Source organism: Vidua chalybeata, chromosome Z, assembly GCF_026979565.1.
Source record: "Vidua chalybeata isolate OUT-0048 chromosome Z, bVidCha1 merged haplotype, whole genome shotgun sequence".
NCBI lineage: Eukaryota > Metazoa > Chordata > Aves > Passeriformes > Viduidae > Vidua > Vidua chalybeata.
In genome coordinates, this window is record NC_071570.1 from 62,214,938 (window position 1) to 62,235,093 (window position 20,156).

The following is a 20,156-nucleotide window of genomic DNA, read 5'->3' on the forward strand; positions in this document are numbered from 1 at the left end:
GTCACTGTCAGCCTTTAGAGAGTGGAAATTTAAAATTAAAGCACAAAAACTAATGTTGGCCCAAATCACCTTGAAATAAAGCTTTCTTGAAATGAGCACAGTTCCAGCAGTACAGTTGTCCCTGCTTAACTCACTTTAGAAGGTATTGAGTCCAGTTAAAATACTTTCACTTAAATTCAAATTAAGGTTCTCACTGCTGGAGAACTTGGAAGTGTGTATCCATTCCACATCAGGATAGTACTCAATAAGTATATGCTTGAGTCTGAGTTTGCAGTGCTTTGTCAATAGGATGGTTAACTCATGCAGGTGTTTGAACTGAGGCTCAGTCCTTGCCTTGTGCTTCACAAAATAATAATATGAAAATTTAGAGGCTAAAACAAAGCCCATGGAGTTTTCATAGAAATTTTTCTCTTGACATCTCTGCCTTGATAATCCTTTATGCATCAAAATATTGTCCACAAAAGGTGGAAAGATAGTGACAACTGATAATTTTTCCAAATGTCAATTTTCTTATTTCCAATATACATGTGCTATCATTCCAGCTACTATCAAATCTGTTGTTTTCAATTGTGATAGCATGAAGTGCTAAAAGTGGGAATAATTAAAGGAAGCACTCTCGTTTCCATAAAAAAAACTTATAGAAAGTTTCAAAGGGCAGATATGATCAATGAGGTCTTTGAGGGACTGATGTTAGAAAACAGTGAGGTCTGTGGCTTCTCTTGAACTCACAGTATTGCAATATATTATATTTTTTTAACATCCTCTGAGATTCAGGAGACGTTTTCCAAGTATTGAATTGAAAATTATTTCCCAGAGAGTGGAAAACAAAGTAGTATACTTGTTCCCACTATCAAATGAGGATTTTTCTCTATTCATCATGTGTATATCTGATAATGTGAGGATGTGTCTGAACATACCCATAAAATTCTGGGTCTTTTAAGAAAAAGCTTTATTAGCCAAAGAAATTTGATCTCCTGAAGGATTATTATCTCCTTTTTCTTTGGGTTTTTTTTCCCCCCTTATTCTTAGCTGACATGAAGAAAAAAATGTATATCATACTTAATAGTCAAAAAGAGAGGAAAAAGGTTTAAAATGTTCTTGTGGATCAGGTTTGCTGCTCATCTCCAGTGGGTAAGTTCTTCCACACTCAAAGACTAATTATTCCTGCAGTTTCCAACCCTTAGCTTGATGTCAGTCTCTCCTAATGACTGAAATCTCAATGTACAATCCAAGCTTGGTTGATCCTTGGCTTCCTTCACCATTAACCCATTCAGTTTCATGAAGTGGTGGTGGCTTTGAAATGTGTACCACTAATCTTCAGGGATATAGGAGAGCTCAGAAAACTCATTACACTTGACAGCCTATTCTAATCAAAAAGTTGAAACCAAGTCCTGTCAGTGAATTGAAATGTCTGTAAATTGCTGCCTAACAATATATAAATAAATAGACATCTAAATAACTGATATGTTCTGGCCCTCCAGTAAAACATTGTCTTGCCTTAATTTATTTACACCCTACTTTTCAGACTTGTCTTGATGAACGTAATCGCAGACAGAAATTAAAAGCAACATTGGCAGAAGAGAAAATAAAAAATTACTTTGAGTGCCTTAAAACAGAGAAGCTTGAAATTTTTTATCTGCAAGGTGTTGCTGGTACTTGTACAGTGCTTAATCCAGTCAAAATAAGATGATCTCCTGAAAATTTATTACCACTCAATGTTCTTTAAGGGCATGAGGTTTATTACATTAAGAGGCAGAAGAGTTGGACATTAAATGAGGTATACAATCTCCTGAGTCTCTGGAGTCGAAGGGAAATACCCTCATCCCATCAGCCACCACTAGCAAAATACACTCACACAGTAAAAGAGGCTTTTTCTTCTTGAGGTAAATACAGATGAAGTTTTGTTTTCATTGTTCAAAATGTGTGGGATTTTATATCTAAAAGCTAGACAAGCTCAATACCTGACTGAAATAACCTTAGAGAAGGTTACATATTGAGGGTTGAATTCAGGATGCTCTGTGAAAGTACATCTGTTTTATATGAGACACACAATCTGTCTCATTCCAACCTGCATTTCTGGGTCACTTGAGACATTTAAACTGCACTTATAATTAACAGCTATTTTTAAACAGCGAAAAAATAGAGCACTGGTAAGGTACAAAAGCATTAAAATTGCCCCAGTTTTGCTTTTCAATAGGACACACCACTGCAATATGCTTCAAGATCAAAGAGAGCTCAGAAAAAAGAGACAGGCTGATCAGTGGGGATAAATTGTTCCCATTATGATGGTATAAGAATAGGGTTCTTTCAATTGAAACAATTTAATAACCACATTCATTACATTCGTGTCCACTTGGTTTTATCTGAACGGTTTTTGCATAACTGGGGAGCAAGTTCAATTGAGCTTATTCTCTAGAAATTAAGATGTGCGGGATTTGACATTCAGAAATTAAGCACTAATAGTCAGCAAAGCAGTTGTCTTGAGATTCCCCCTGGATATAGCTGGATCTGCCTACCACTAATTATGTCAAATGCAAATGTATTCTCTAAAAGACAGACCAAAAAATTTAATTAGCTATTTCCAGACAGCTAAGGTTATACTAGAGCAATGACAGCTATCGGAGCACAATCTTTTCCATGTTTATATCACCACTTTTCATAAACACAGAAGATGGGCAAGTGCAAAATTGCTGTTTGTAAATATTTTTTCCACCATCAACAGCAGAAGCAGTTTTAAGGACGAGAGTTTTGAAATCCTAAGCAAAGCAACAGAGCAGTATCTCCACAGTGACATTTTCAGCTACATTTTTATAAGAAAGAAGAGAATCATTGATAAATTTCCCTCTTCCTCTAGTGTATTGACTTAGCAGCAGACACCTATGTTTCAGCAAGAAGAAGAATTCCCCAGCAGATACCGTGGTGGAGGAAGTTTGAATTTGCCAGTTCTCAGCTGTATGGTGTTGTGTGAAGCGTGGGGTGAAGTGCTGTGTGACTTGAAATATGGTGTGGATATTAAGGACAAATCTGCACAAAAGCTCCTGAAGAGCTCCAAAAGAGAAGAACCAAATCCAGAGATTGCAAACCATGTATAAAGCCCACCATACCCATTTCTGCCTGCTAGTCTTCCTGGTGAAAGGAACATAGGCAGGAGCATTTAAAAGGCAGTTCCCAGTGCACATGGGATCCTTCCTTGTTTTCTTGTCACTGCCAAACCAGCAAAGACTAAAGGATTGTTGAAGCATTCACTGGGTGGCAACTGCATAATAGCAACATTTCTTCCCCTTCCCTCTGCCCCCTTCTTTTTATCAGGAGACAAAGTGTAAAAACTGTGAAGTTATTCTTGCCTCAGTGAAAGTTTTTAAATGGATGGCTTTTCTAGAAGCAACAATTCTCCTACTTAGCTATTTCCCAAAATGGCATTTGCAGTATAAAGCCATACATGGATCTAATATTTAGAAAAGGGTATAGACTTGTACAAATCACTGGAAAGATAAATATGCCATATAGATCAATAAATAAAACCTAGTTTCAAAAAAATCAAGCTCCAGCATTCCAGGCCAATTAAGATGTTATTTACTGCTTACATGATTGCTAGTTTGATGTTCTCCTTATTCATTTTTACACTATAGGCATTTCTTTTGTTGAAAGATATATAACTGATTTGTAAATAGAAAATGATATAAATAGATTTTATGTCTCATAAAATTGTTAATCCATGCTCCATATTAAATATATGCTGTACTATTTTTTTGTACTCAGACACAGCTCTAAAATAATTAAAGTATGCTGGCTTTATTTTTTCAGTAAGTCATTTCCTAGCATAGAGCTCAAATAACAGTGCAACTGCACCATGAAATGTGGTTATAATAGCCTGAACCACATTTCCTGAAACTAAAACATGGGAGATAATAGTGTGAAGGTACAAATTAAATGCAAATAAAACAGATTTGCCATTGTTGCTAATCCCTGGATTATATTTCAGTGAGAAAATTAGCTGTAATATTTAACTTATTTGTATTGTAATCATTGATATATTATCAGTTCCGTTTTCAGAGTTTGTATAGGAATTGTTGCACAGGACTTTGAGAAAGCCACACATTCACCTTTTACACCCTGAGTGGACCTATTTTGTGGTAAACAATATTTAACAATATCTAGCATCTAACACAGAGACAATTATAAAGCCAGCTGTGATTTTCAAAAAGGATTACTTCAGTAATCGATACATGTTTGGTTGCTACCCCTTGACTTTTTAGATGTATACTATCTTGTGCACTGTCTTAAGTTGAACAAAACACTGCCATTTTAAAATTAATTTATCATTTTATAAGCTTAATAAGAGCGCATATATAAAAATCTAGCAAAATTTAATCTATTAATCAAGTTTATAAATTAGTATAAGGACAATATATTTATTTAAGAGTCTACATGAAGCATTCACATCATTTTAATAAAATAAATGTAAAATAAGTCAGGCAAATTGATGCACACTTTATACATAGGCAGCACTACAGTATTTGTGTAAAGCATCAAGATGTTTAAGAAAGTTAGTCCTATTTCTTTGAGACGTCATTTAGAACAACTTTCATTAAAAAGTACTTACAGCATCACAGAACCATGTGGTGTGATAAATTAGTAGCATATCTTGCATCTGTGAGTAGTTCAATGTACAGCTGGGCAGATCACTTTTAAGAAAGCCCTGTGTCACAGATGTATGTACTACCATTTGAAGGGGCAATTTTTTCCCTATTTTTGAAAGGCCTAATATTTGGTCTTTCAAAAGGAATTGCGCCAAAAAAAAACCCAAAAAAGCATAATACAAGTTGCTTACACTTGTTTTAACAGACAAATCACTATTTGATTTTGTCTGGTTCTTGGTGTTTTCCTGACATTTTTTGTTGTGGTTACCTCTGTGAAGTACCTATCTATGAAATGTTGAAACCTGAATTCGACCTTCTGCTCAAGCTCTAACACATAGATTCAGTTCACATGTTTGTAGGCCATAGATGCATCTTCCAAACACACGTTTTGCCTTCAGCTGAAGTAGTGCCAAAGCACATGAAGTACTGCAAGGACTTGTTAGAGTGAAGACAACACGCTTACAAGCAATTTGCAGGAAATCTTTCTACTCCCCTTTTCTCTCCCCTGTCTGAGAACACTAAAGATCAAAGGTAATTAGGAGGCTACTAAATCACCCATTTTCATATTTCCACTGACAGAGAAGAAGGAATTTGGTCCAAGACCACTGAAGTCAATATGTGCCTGCCTCAGTGTGGTCAGAGCACTTGAGACATCTCCGTCAGTTCATCTGATTATTTAGTGTGAACTTCTGTAACTGGGCAGTGAGTAGTAGATCCTAGAGCCCCTTGTACTTCCTGTTGATACTCCTCAAATCATGCCTTCTTCAGGAGCAGAGGAATAGATACCTTCCCAGCTTTAGATAGGTCCCAGAGAACAGAATTTGTCAATGAGCAATAGCACAATGTGACTATGATTATAGGCTTTGACTGACTATAAGATGGGAGCAATGTCAAATAAGTGTCCGCAGTCTCTTCTTACTTTGAAGATACTGTGGATTTCACAATGCAAAACTATGTGTTTGAAGTTCAAGACTTTGAGTTTTGCAATTAATCTGAATAGAACAGCTAACACTGTCATCTGAGGTACGTAGGTGACATACAGAATGTTAATAAAAGCTACTCCTGAAATACCAAGAACTAGCATTCTAGGACATTAATGTTACTCAAGTGATTGCTAGCTAAGGCTTCTGTCTGACTTGCAAACCTTCCCAAGAAAATCACTTTATCAGTCATGCCATTGTAATTCATATGAAGAAAATTCCCACAGAGAGATGAAAGCATGTGAATCCTGCACTCAGTGAAAGCAGAAATACTAGTTTAGTTGAAGAAAATGGCCGTATCCAAACAAACAGGGTGTTTCCCTGCCTGAGGAAATGTATCTCAACAGTTTCAATGCCAGTTGAGGTGAGAAAGGCTTTGGTCTAGCCCAGAAATGTGTGGCTCAGTCTCCTTGTCAGTGTGCTGTCAAAAGCTTCTCACACACCAGGATGATTTTGATGACAGAAATCTATTAAAGCATGACTTGTAATCCTCAATTTTGCTCCTCCACCCAGTTCCATTTCTGACAGTTCTTGCAGGGCTGACTCCACTCCAGGACTGCCCCATGGATGTCCAATCCACTGGCAAATCACCCAAAAGCAGTTGATGGCAGAGGGTTTGTACTAGGCATCATTGCATCTCAGAGAAGTTTCCCTAACATTTGTCTGCGCATTTTGTGTTAACTGAGGTGTTGATCTTTTCCCAAGTTCCAGCTTCCAGGTTCTCAAGGTAGATTCCAATGCTGCTGCTTCTTCTTTTTCTTTTTCTTCTTTTTCTTCTTCTCCTCCTCCTCCTCCTCCTCCTCCTCCTCCTCCTCCTCCTCTTCCTCCTCCTTCTTCTTCTTCTTCTTCTTCTTCTTCTTCTTCTTCTTCTTTTCTTCCACTCACCCACCTCTTCATTCTGTAATGTAGAATCCACTGTGCTTTTTTTTTTTTTTTTTTGTATTTTTATAGGGCATTTTCAACAGGTTCCAACAGCTGTTGTGGTAGGTTGTGTTCATGAACTTTTTTTTATTGAGTGGCAATCACACATAATTTCTGCTGTCTGTGATTGGTGCAACTGGTTACAGAAGTATGGGAGTTATATATCCTTTTATCTCATCCTTTTAAAAGTAAGCAGATCACCATGCCTATGAAGTAGCAAGATTCTTTGTGAATTCAAGCTTAATCTTGCATTTTACAGCAACTGATAGCATGAGGCTGAAACTAGTCTTTTTGTTGAGTTGTGCTTGACTTGGCTGAAGAGAGGAAGAGAAGGTAAAGGGACCATGGGCAAAATGACTGATGTTGAAATTATTCAGAAACAAATGGGAGAATACCTGGCAATTGACATAGATATTAATAAATCAATATGATAGGAAAGAACCTGCCATATATGTCATTTGAATATATCACTGTTGAGATATGATGCAGAGTTTCTTGCTCTGCTGTTAGATTCACAATCCTTTCCATTCCCTTAGAAAATCAGCTGCAATTAACTAATGAGTTCAAATTTACTTGGATATGTCCATAATCTTTCCATGGCCAAAAAAAGCTCTGTTTCTTGGAAGCCAGGGTAAAAAAAAAAAAAAAAAAAAAAAAAAGGCTAGTCTTGCTGTAACGTCTTAATTTTTATATGCATCTGTGGGAGTAATAGAGGTAGGCTGCATGTCCAGCTCTTACAGAGATTATTATATCAATCAGACTTAAATACACAGGCTGGAGAAGCTGTGTTAAAAGTCTGTGAATGAAATTTTGGATTCATGGCAAAAACGGTATCATCATGGCCCAAAAGGTCAGGGAAATCCAGCCTCAGTCATCTGACATTATATAAAAGACTAGCTGAAAGAAAGCATTTGATTTTTTTAAATGCAATTTTTCCACTTTTTCTTCATCATGTTTTACTTCTCCCTATCAAAGGTCAGAATTATTTAAAACAAAGCTTGTTGATATTATTAGTCATGGTACCACACTGATGTGGGCTTGCATCTCATTATCCTGATACATAGCTCCGCTTAATGTGAGGGAATTTGGCGTTTAGATTGTCACCAACTTAGGGACAGAAACTGTGAATATAAATGTCTTCTTCACTTCATCTTTGTTGCATATGTTCAGATTTGAGTTATTTCTCTGTGATATTTACTGTTTTAAAATAGTTTGTAGACTTGTCTACCTAAGTCTAAATTATGGTGTCTCAATAATTCTGCTTGCCATTAACATTATTCTTTTGATTCAGTCATGGTGTTGCAAAACATTCACAAGCCTTCTCTGAAGGGGAAAAGGCTTAACAAGGACAACAATTTTCCTAGAGAGGTAGGAACACACTTATGCAGCTTTCTACTGACCATGCTCCCTGATTAACCATGCCTCTTTATAATGGAAGTGTTTTTCTGGGAATAGAACAGAAAACAGCTAGCCCAGCTGTGCAGAGGAATATGGACCAAAAGACTGGCTGCTCCTATAGATACAGAATTAAAATAATAATATTCTCTCATATTTTAGAGCTTTGAGATGTCCAAACTTTAGTACACTTCAGTGTGGGCTGAAGGATAGCCAAGCTAGTTCTCAGTAAAATAATTAATGAACCAGGTGCTTCCCACCCACAGCTCATATGTAGGGACTTTACCCCACACAGGCATGCAGGAAGGTATAGTCAAAGGTTGTCTGCATCCCAGCTTAGACCCTTTCAAGCCTGTATATCTCCAAGACCTATTAGAGTGTCCTGTAAATTAATGTGTATGTTATTGCAGGGGCAAAACAAGTCCTTTTGGAAAAGAGAAAAATGAAACAACTCCTGTGCAAAAAGTTGAACCCATATGAACAAATGAAAAATCAGTGGAGTCTTACATCAAGTCTTTGGTCGCACAAAAAATCAGTTACAGACTTTTCATTTGTCACAAATTAATCTATCATACCTAAAACTCATCTTTTTTTTTTTTCTTTTTATTGTTATTTTACTTAGATGTTTCCCCAAAAGCAAAAGACCCTCACTCCAGAACAAAAAATCTCTGTGCATGGTCAAAAAATATTTGCTTCCATTTTGGTCAACATTATGTATAAATAATGAGGTCACAAAGAAATCCTGCTGCCATACTAGTTAAACTCATAGGAAATACATGACAGTAATTAACTGTGCTAAAATACATGACTGCAGTCATGCCACCTCCTATCCACTTAATAGTTTGCCTCTTACACATCTCCCCAGCACACAGCAGAAAAGGTCTTACACATTCTTTTTTTTTCATTTTAGGCCTCCTGCTGTTGCCTTTGATTGATAATACAGCTCTGAATTGCCTATCAAAACTCTCTTCAGGCCAAGAAGCAGAAGGAAGTGGGGTTTGTAAAGAGAAGTCATCCTATAAATATGGGAGGACTGTGAAGAGTATCCTAATGGCCTGTTTCTGCCTCTTTCTAGCAGACCTTTAGTGCTCCTGCTGCAGCATCTACTGGTTGACCATGCAGAAAGCTTACAACTAAGCATGAATGTATACAATTGTAAAGTGTCACTAGAATTAAGTTCAGCTCACTCTCTTGTTCCTTCAGTTGCTTTGCCCGTGTGATCAGTCTTAAAAAATTCACTTCTGCTCTGTTCCTCCTTGGTTTTCTCTCTTTTTTTTTTTTTTTTTTTTTTTACACAGTGAGTCAAAATCTTTAATATCTGGAAAGCTGATGGCTTTCATCTCTCTGTACCTTTCAGTAGTACAACCACTCATACTAATTTACATTTTTTAAATGTAGTTAAGTTTTTTACTGATTCTAACATAAATTTGAGCATATTTTTAAAACCCTCTCCTTTTTCTCCTGCTTTATGTGTTTTGATGTACCAAGGCATTAAGCAGAGTGCTAAGGAGCATGACACCACTCCAATAAAGATTTCAGTCATAAAAAAGTCCACTGCTTTAGCCAGCTCTGTCAGTGACAGTTTAAAACTTAATATGTACAGACATGCCCAAATGTTTGACATCTTACGAAATGAGCTGAAACTCAGCTGCTAGGAAAGCATCCAGTGTCTCAGTATAGTTGATCAATCGTAGGTTTGCTGGTCTGGAAGTCATGCCTTTCTGTCTCAGTAGATTCTGAAAGGCAGCTTCTTTGGCACTACTACTGTAGGACTGCCTACAGTGATTGTGAAAAGCTTATACCTTCAGGAAAGGTTATACCTTTTCTCTGAGAGGGCACCAAGACCACAAATTATTGTCTAGGTGTCTTGTGCATGAAAGTTACTGTGTCTTTTGAAAGATCTCAAGGTGTGATGGTGTTAGTCTCTTTGTCTTAGAATGAATGTAAAAACTCTGAAGAGTCAAGTCAAATTTTTTTTGGCTGACACATAATACTGAGCCTTTTAGGAGAACTAGATACAACTGATCCCAGAATCACAGAATATATTGAGTTGCAAGGGACCATCAGGATCATTAAGTCCTACTTCTGGTCCTGCACAAGACCATCCCCAATTGTCACAACATGTGCCCAAGAGGATTGTCATTCTTGAACTTTGTGAGACCATTTGAACTCTGTCAGGCTTAGTGCTGTGAACACTTCCCTGAGGACCCTGTTCCAGTCTCCAGTCACCTTCTAATAAAAAAGAACCTTTTTCTAATATCCAACTTAAACCTCCTCTGACACAACTTCAGGTGATTTCCTGGGTCCTGCCCCAGGTCATCATAGAGAAGAGATCAGTGCCTGCTGCTCCTCTTGCCCTGACGCAGTTGTAGACCAAGATGAGGTCTCCCCTCAGTCTCTTCTCCAGGCTGAACAGACACAGTGACCTCAGCTGCTCCTCATACAGCTTCCCCTCAAAACCCTTTACCATTTTTGTTGTCCTACTGAAGAAATAACACCAGGTAAAACCCTGCATATGTGTTGCTTCTATCTGTGTGTTGTATATTGTATATGTATATTGTGTTGTATATTGTATATGTACACCTGCATACTGTGCCTACTGTATCTGTAATTGTACCGTAATATAATTTTTCTCTTACCACTGCTCATTCTAGGCAGGAATGGTGATTAATTTACATCATAAACATGGGTGGTTTAAGATACTGAGATTGACGCACATAAATGCTGCAGTGTTTCTACCATTGTGAACTCCAGGTATTAGCAGTTCTGGATCATTAGTTGCTACAGTTAAAAGGTATCTATTATTTAAGTTAAAATTAATAAATTTCTCCTTTTCAGAGCAGTTCAGAATGAATTTTATTTTTATGAGCTCTTTTGAGCAATTTAAGACTTATTTTCAATATAGTATTTTGTAGGTGCCACTGGATAAGAAAGTTGTTAAGTATAAGAAAAATGTGCTACAAGAGAAATGCAAATCTGCATAAGCCTCATTGTGATTTAACCCTTTTAGAGCTGATAATAACATAAAGGGCTTGACCCTTTTTTTTGCTGTGCAAATGTATATAGATTGTACACAGACTGAACCCCTCGGTTATACTACAGCCTTGACAAAAATACATTCAGTTAATCTACACAATGTAGAACCATCACCTCAAAATTAACTTCTTTAAAAACTAGAGGGAAAATAAATATAGTGCAGTAAAATTGTTGAGTAGAGGAATCTATCTGGACATTTCACAAAACATTTCATTATGCTGATAATTCCCAGAAGTGCTCTCAAGAGTACTTTAAGCTGAGGATTACTGCACTGGATCTGATGGACTTTTTTTGTAGCCCCTTTAAAAGGCAGTGAACCGTTTTTCTATTTTATTTAAATAATGCCCCTTAAAATGGATTTTTAGAGGTATAATAACTCCTTAAGAGTCAGTTATGCTAAACAGTTTCTCTTGATAGAAATGTTGTAAAACTCGTTAACTGCACAATTTCAGATGCTGGCTTGGTGAGCACTAACTGACATGTGAATGGCCAGAGTTTGTAAAATAAATTGAAATAGTTGTTGTATCACACAGCTAGCAGTGCACAAGCTGTAAGCCACAAGGGGCTCAAACCTGACAGAAAATTACTTCAAGATGAATGAAAAGTGCTTGTTTCTCTTTATTAGTTTTCAGAGAACAATGAAAATGTTGAATTGTTTACAGAAAGGTTGATTAAATGTGGTCAGCAGGGCCATGTCCCTTCTGCTAACTGTTAGCCTTCCCAGCATCCAGCCTCTTCCCTCCACCCCATGCATCTCCTTATAGACTATAATGGTCACACATCTGTGTGTGAAATGTGCTCATTTTGACATTCCTCTGCTTCTCTGAGCTGTTGAGGCCTTTGTTAGGTAAAACACTGTTGTCAAGCCTAACAAGCAGCTCATGCAATTTGCTGGACACTGCCACAGAGAATAGCCTTGCTATGAATTGCTTCAGCATCTAACAATGCTTGGTTCAATATCAAAATACATATGCATTTCTTTTCTTTGTTCAGCCCTGAAACTTTCAATATTTTGAAGAAATATATATTTTGCATTAAAAAAAATTTGAAATGTGTTTGACATCAGAGCACACTGTTTGTTTTATTCTTTCACTGTATTACGATGGGAAGGGGGGAAAGAGACTAGTTGTCTTTTTCTGAGCTAAATTCACTTTCTATGTGGTACTAAGGACACAAAGAGGAGATGCATCATGCCACAATATATTCTAGCAGATTATCTGGTCTGCTTTCAAAGCAATTCAAATTAAGACCACTTTAGGAGAAGTGGTATTTGCACAAGATGGCAACAGAAAATGTCCCTTTGAGGCAGTGACTTTAAAAACAACTTAAAGATCAGGTTCATTTAGCAGCAATCAAGACAGTAAAAAACCACTGTGAATGTTACTATGGCTGTTGGACAAAATTGTCTTCCTTTTTTTTCCCTTTTCCAACCTATTCCATAGCCTTCATCCCTTCCCCCTCTTCCCCAGAAGAAAAATCAACCACTACTGTGCAAGTGTTTGAATGCTATTTGTGGCAATCTGTCACTTTGCATAGTGTTCCACCATGATGTGAAAGCAGGATTTTCTCTTTTTTTTCTTTCTGTAGAACATGCTTTTCCAGGCTTATTATGCGTATAAACAATGGCGTATGTAATTACCTTTCTGGAGTAGCAATTATTTCTCAGCATAAAAGCTGAAGAAAAGACAATCCATCCTACTACCCCCCACGTCTAAGTAAAGGATATACTAAATATCAAACAAACAAAAATAAAATAATTTTGTGATGAAATCAAGGCTTCTTCTGTCAGCCTGGGAAGGGACAGATACTATCACTGTGGCCTCTAAATGTCAGCATGATCTTTTTTTTTTTCCAGGCAGTAATTGCTTTACATTTTGTTTCAGCTTGAGTCATTTCAAACTTTGCCTAGGAGCCATTTTTTGCACCCCACCTCCTTATACTGAAAACTTCTGCACTTTTGCTAGGGCGGATTTCCTTGGCAATCCTGTGGGTAAGAAAACACCATACCTGTCATGTCAAAGCTGTTGGAGAGTGCAAAATGCTGACTTTCTTGTCTTGCTTCAAATTATGGGAGGTTATGCAGGGCAGTGGGTTGAGAGGGTGAGAGATGAAGAACTTTTCTTTCCTTTTGCCCATTGTGTGTCCATCTTGCAGTGTATGGTTGCAGTCTCAGTGCTACCTTCAGTTGGGTGTCTATGGACAGTTCTGTCATACTTTCACTGTATCTGACAATTTACTTTTTGCAAGTTTCCACTATTGCAATAAAACAAGGGCCTGATACTACCAAGATATATGATGAAGTTTGTGATAAAAGCTCAGGCCAGACTACTAAATCCCCTTAAACGCATTGAGCAAGGATGCTCCCATTCCTAGTTTTCTGTTCAGAGACCCTCTGCTGCTTCTTGCTTCCTCCCGTTAGAGCCATGCACAGATAGAGCTGGCATACACAGCACTGCCCCATCAGCAGCTAGGAGCTGCCCCTCATGTAATTCAGTCATACACCAAAATATCAGCACAAATACTGCCCACCTATATATTTACAAAAAGCAGCCTAAACTACCTTTTATATCTGGAGAAGTGGAGGGTATGATACCAATGCTACAATGAAAGTCACACAGCAGCATGTGTCTCTTCCTCTTTTTTGATGCAAATCAAATATGCAAAATTCAAAATCAGTTCATCAGAAACAACATATGTTTATATTTATAAAAGTGTGTCTTGTGTCCTTTCTCAATTAAGTTTAAGGGAGGACTTTTTGAGTCTTTAATACACACAATGCTCAGAAATTAGGGCCAAACTGAAGTGGATTTGTGTAAGTTTTTTTGTGCCTGATAATGTTGTTGTCAATGTGCCTAACAAGGTATTCCTAATGTAGACACTACTAAATGAAAGGTGGTTTAATGGTTAGTCCTTCATTCTTTTCTACCATATGCACTGGGAGCCTGGCTGTGTGAGTGCTTTTTGTATGTTACATGCTTCTATAAATTAAAGAATGAAGGGAGGAGTAGGGCCAAGAAGAAGCATACACAAAACATAAACTCAAAACATGATTAGTGTCCACCTGCTTATCTCCTATATACAGACCTTCTTATTACTCACAAAGGTGTTAACTGGAACACACCCTAGTTTTCTATATATCAGGCAGAAAAAACTGCACAGAAAGAAGGAAGTAGATGAATAGGTTAAAAATTACCTTTCTTTCCAGTCTCCTTTCCACTTCCTTTGCTGAAAGGACAGTGAGAAGCAAACATACATAGTTACACACATTCTTCAGCCCAGGGACAGCACCAGCATATCAATTGAATTGAATGATGTAAGCAGCTTTCCCAAATTTGTATCTGCTGGTGATGTCAACAGAGGGAAATAGGAATTAGAAGCTGTCATTTGATTTTGTCAGCCTGGTAGTGGATATAAAAGAAATTAAAATCTCCTGCAAAATGGAAATCAGCTTTGCTGGGGAATACAATCAAAGCTTTAAAACTTTTTTTTTTCTTTCAATAGATGTGAACGGAAATAACAAGAGCCAAGCCAGAGGAAATACTAATTATGCCACCAGGATCTGTGTCTAACTCTCTTCCTTGTGAGTTTGAGTAGGTGGTTTTGGAGTTACCCCAAGTGCTGATTCCATCATTGCTTTGACTGTTAATAAGTTTTCTCCACAAGGAAACATTTTTCCTTGAAGAAAGTTCTGAGGGCCATGTTCACGTTTGCATCTGTGCAAATATTTTGATAAGGTATAAGCTAAGATGTGTTAATTGAAAGGAGAAAAGAGTGTACTGTGAGATGATGGCATCACAGGTGGTGGTGGTAACATAAGCTGGTGTTTCTTGCCAGCTATCTTCTTGTACAGATTTCTATACCTCCTTTCCTAAGAGCATCTCAAAACACTTTGCATAAGTCAGTATTTCTAACATTGTTCTGTAATGGAAAATTACTATAATTGTTTCAAGGTGAATACACTGAAATACAGAAAAAAAATTAATGTCATTATCAAGAATAACAAAATGTTGTTACTAAAGCTGAAAATAGAACAACAGATCCAGACTGTGACTAAGCACTTTTCTGTTTCACACTGTTGTGGGTAAGGACTAATACCCAAAATTACGAAGTTATACTCTTCCTATGCATTTAATCAGACCTGTTTGCAGGATCAAGAAACAGCTGTGAAGCCATCCTTCTTTGCAAAAAGATGTAAAAAATACTAAGTTTGTTCTGTCTTTTCTGACTAAAAATTTTTATCAGAAAGAGAAATTACAAGTTCAAAGAGATAGGAGAGCTTCTGGGTCTGATATCTTTTTAAGAGAAAAATAATCTGTTTTGAATCTTTATATGCAATATATAACATTGTTCATTTTCCTGTGTGAGGATGTGATGACTTCATCTCCCCTGATCTACTCCCTAAAACTGGGACTGGGCCACATTTTTTAAATTGTGATGTTCTTTTCCCAGTACATTAGATTTATGAACTTTAGTCTGCTTGATAGAGCAAGTATTGTTTCTCATCTGTTTTCACAGTTTTAACCTCCAGAAAACACCACAGACGACAGTAACACTGCCTTTCCATAAGACACCAAGACTTCTACTAGGAGCCCTAATAAGCACAGACACCTCACCACTTTTATTTCAGTTCAAAGTATGTCCAATTCAGCAGTCATGGAATTCAATCTTACCCGTTCAGATGATGGGCTTTGACCACATAAACCTGTAATTAAGGGGAGGATGTGTTATAGTCACTACAGGATGTTGCAGCTTTCCTCATTGTTTACTACTGATGGGGTAAAGCAGCACAAGCAGAGAAAGAAGATGAAAGTAAGCTACTTTGTGCTTAAAAAGAGTGTCGGTATCAGGCCAACAGTTCAGATGTTCAATGTAAATAATGTTCATTTGGTTTTTCAGTTGTAAGACTACTTAGTGGAAAGATACCAAACCTGCATGTAAAACAAACTCAAATTTTACAGAGCAATGCCACAAACATAAAAAGTGACCTCTGTTCCTCTATACAGTGATACTTTAAAATGTAAACCTTTGACCTCTGTAAACACCATTTCTGGTTTCCTTTGCCTATGACCTGCAGGTGGTTTATGTCTTACCATGGCTCTTTGATTCCAGTTTTATAATCTGCAATTACTTGTGCAGTAATTCAAATCCAATTTCAGTATTGGCTACTGGGTTGAATTCACACTAGTTTACAGCTATGTCACATTCCAGCTCTCTGTAATTTTCTGATTCCATCAAGAATGAAATATTAAGACTTAAGAAAAAGGAAAAAATATCTAAAGAGTGATCATAGTGAGTCAATTATACTTGTGTTGCATGGTCCTCTAAGTTCACATTAAACTTGTATTGCTCATAGCACTTGAAGAGGAACATTTCTATTAAAAATTAAATCAGGTGAAGAGTATCTACAGTGCATAAGAGAATTCTTTTTCTTTCAGTCTGACAGCAGATCACAGCTTTGCGCATTGCTTTGTCCATCTGCACAGATCATGGGTCCCTCCTTGAATGATTTCACCATTATTGCTAAATCAACATTAAATAGCCTTTTTTTAGGCCCAGCCTTCACCTGTTTTTGCAGGAAAGCTTTGGGCTGAATCCCAAAGGTTACTTAGGCCCAGTATCCAGACAGCTGCAAGGATGGTACTGGGAGCAACCTTTTTGACATATGGTGATTCTTTCCTTCATGTGCAAGGCCAGCCCAGGCCAGGTCAAGCTCAGAGCAACATACATATTGATATAAGCATACAGGTACAGCTGGAGTGACATACGTGATTAATTTTTTCTCTAGGGTTTAGCATCACTGCCAATTGGGCCTTAACTGGACAATGAAATATCTCCGGTCAGTTCCCTGCATTGTAATCTCCTAGACAAAGAGATGTCTTGATGTGTTGATCCTGTATTTGTACAATACTGAGCACAGAGGGATGCTGTCCTCTAGCTGCTGCACAGTGTCCCACTTCAAATATTTAAAGCAGTGCATGAACACCAAATACTGAGCTTGCCAGTATAACAGAAAGCAACTGCTGACAATGGCCAAAAGTTGAAAATCAAAAACCTTTTCCACTGATAGGTTTCATTTCTACTCTGGGGAGTAGGCAGGTAAAAGTTTGACTGCATCACTAGTTTGTCTCCTTGCACTGTTTTGTAGCTTTCTTTTGTAACACAGATACTTACGACCATCAAAAAGAGTGAGCTGGTAAGGTGTATTTGTATCTTCTGCTCTTGGAATCATTTTCTGCCCTGCCCCAGAAGTACTTTCAAAGAGAACATCTTTTTACCTTTACTTTACACCCCTCTTGGTGAATGTTCTCAAGTGTGGTCTGAACAATTTCTCTGATATTTTCTTCTGATCACTTCCATTTTGATTAAATGTGGGATTAAAAATGAAAACTGTTTGGGCTGATGATGATCAGTGTATGGAAAGTATCTCATATTCCTTCAGCAACGTTGCTGAAGGTGAGAATGATATGTCATGGTCTTATGTACAGCTGCTTGACAGGTGACTAGGAAAAATACGCTAATATTATGAGGTCACTTGTAAGGAGAAATAATTGATTCTGTCAGATTTGAAAAGAGTGTTCTGATTTCCCTTCTACCTGGGCATTTATTAGGGATTTTCCACATTATTCAGGTGTCACTAATCTCATCTGAAAACTAAATTCATTGTTCTGCATCTGGAATTACGTTGATAATGTGAAAAAAATCAAACTGAAATGAATTGTTGCACATTGAATGGTCTGGCTGATATCAGGACAGGTCTACTTTCCTGAATTTTTAGACTACAGTTCTGCTACCTGTGGGCCAAATGCCACTTTCACTTTTGGAAATCAAAGACATTCTGTATTAAAATTTTCCCTGTTCCCAGAAAGCAGTACCTTCCTTCTCATGAGAAAGCTCAGGCCTTCATGGCATCTCATCATGCCAGACATTAAGGAAAACATACCAATATTTTGGTAATATACAAAAATACCAATATATACCAATGCAATGAAAATATACCAATATACCAATGCAAGCACATTGTTCATGAGGTTTTAAAGATGGTATAACGTATTGGTCTGAAGTAGTCCATGTACTACCAGCCAAATAAATGTACAGAAGATTTTTTTTTTATTTGACTAGACAGTCTTATGAGGTATACTGAATGCTAAGGTTTATTGTGTAAACAACCAGCAAATTTTTGCATCAAAACTGTGAAGAAAGCAAATACAAGAATTATTAACTCACCTGTCTGTCAGAAAAGTTCTCCTGTCTCACCCATCCTTTTTTATCTTCCTAAAAATGTACTCACTGTCTTCTCGGTCCCCAGATGCCACTTTCAGTTTCAAAGGCAGGTTTGGAGTCTCTTTCAGTTACTGAAGCTTTGTCTAATATTACCACAAGAGCAGGCTAGACCACTTGGCAGAGTCTGCTTTGCCATTCCCCATTAGGCTTCAAGCCTTTCTGCTCTTTTCATCCATTCCTCATCAGGAGGCTCAGGATCCTGCTGACACCAGAAGCCATGAAGACAGATCCTGTGGCAAAGCAGAAATGAGGGCTTTACAAAGGCCAAAAAAAGTAATTTTATATAATAAAATAACTGTTCATAATTGGGCCTCTGTCAGTTTACATTTTAATACTAATAGTAATACTGGAACTTTAAAATACAGCTTTCAATGGCTTCACACTTAATCTTTCAATTACTCTTTTTAACTCTCTTTGTATAGTATGTGCACCATGACATTGATATCACTGTCCAAATAGAAAATTATGCTGGTGTACACCATCCAGGGCTCCTGCTTGTCTCCAGTGCCAGCAACTGGACAGACATATGAGAAGGAATTGCTCCCAGGTCTGAGAAAATCCTGGTAGCCCCATGCAAAAAAATTTGCACATTTCTGGCACTGATACTTTCAACCCACCCTGTGAGTGGGCTGGGTGATGCTCCTGCAGATATAGATTTTTGTGTAAGGGCAGGCAGCCCTAAGAAAAGGAAGGCAGCCCTTTTAGTGATCATTATTCTGATTATTACTGCAGTGACTGTTGAGGTTGCCATTGAAAAGAGGTGCTGGAGCAGCCAGAGACAGTAAGCCATCTTGTAGTTTGGAAGCAGACAGGAAGTGGGCAAGTATTTCCCTTCTAAGAGAGGAAAACTATATACACAGAGACCCAAAAGGATATGGGGAAAAAAATGTAGAGGAGAGAAAATTTCAGATGTGTTACATTCTGATGTAACTTAATCCCATATTATGGACGTTGTCATTGTTGTTAATGCAAGCTCTGTTTTACTATTAAACCTGACACTGTGGTATTTGTGCATACCTGGTGCCCAGTCTCTTTATCTGCAGTTCCAGTCCTGAACCTAGAGACAAGCACAAAGCTGGCAAGAAAAATGCTTGGTTCCATGAGACTTAAAAATACACTTTTATACTCAAGAACGGTGAGTGGTCTCCAAAACGATTGCTGTAAAACAGGTTTTATGAGTAACCTGTTTTGAAAATGAATGAGATTTCTGGCAAAGAAGAAGCAAATTTTGAACTGGTTGTGCCCTACAATGATAGGAGCTAGAAGTGTTTGAGCCTGAAGTTTACAATAAGTAGGTGATAACAAGGCAACACTTTGTCCTTCCATTAACCCTCTCTGGATAACTGGAAAACTGCACACAGAAGCTTAAACCCAGCTTAGACTACACTCCTTGGTTATTCCTGCTTCTAGCCATGATGAAAAGCATGGAGGATAGAGGCCGCATAAACTACTCTGTTTGTGCAGTTCAGACCTATTTGAATAATCCAGGCTTTCAATTTAAACAAATTAAGTGCAAGGCACTTTATGGTTGTGAAGAAATCTCCCTGAGGTGTGAGTGAAGTATGGATAAAAGCAGTCCACAGCAGATTGAGTGGGAAATGGCAGTGCAAAGGAATGAATGCTTCATAATGTGAACAGAAGTGCAAGAGATGGGGAATTTTTCACATTTTATTAAATGAGACTTTTGCCGTAGTTATTGAAAGCAAAAAACACTGAATTATATTTAGATAATAGTTCCATAAATAATGTGTGTTTTTACAGCAGTTGCAAAGTCTGAAATTTATGTGCTAATTACAGACCCCAAATCATCTCTGCACAGATTTGCAATTAAAACTGAAATATTTTCACATACAATGTAAGCCCTGTATTCATAGCAACAGCTAAGAGACATGCTGGTTATAGT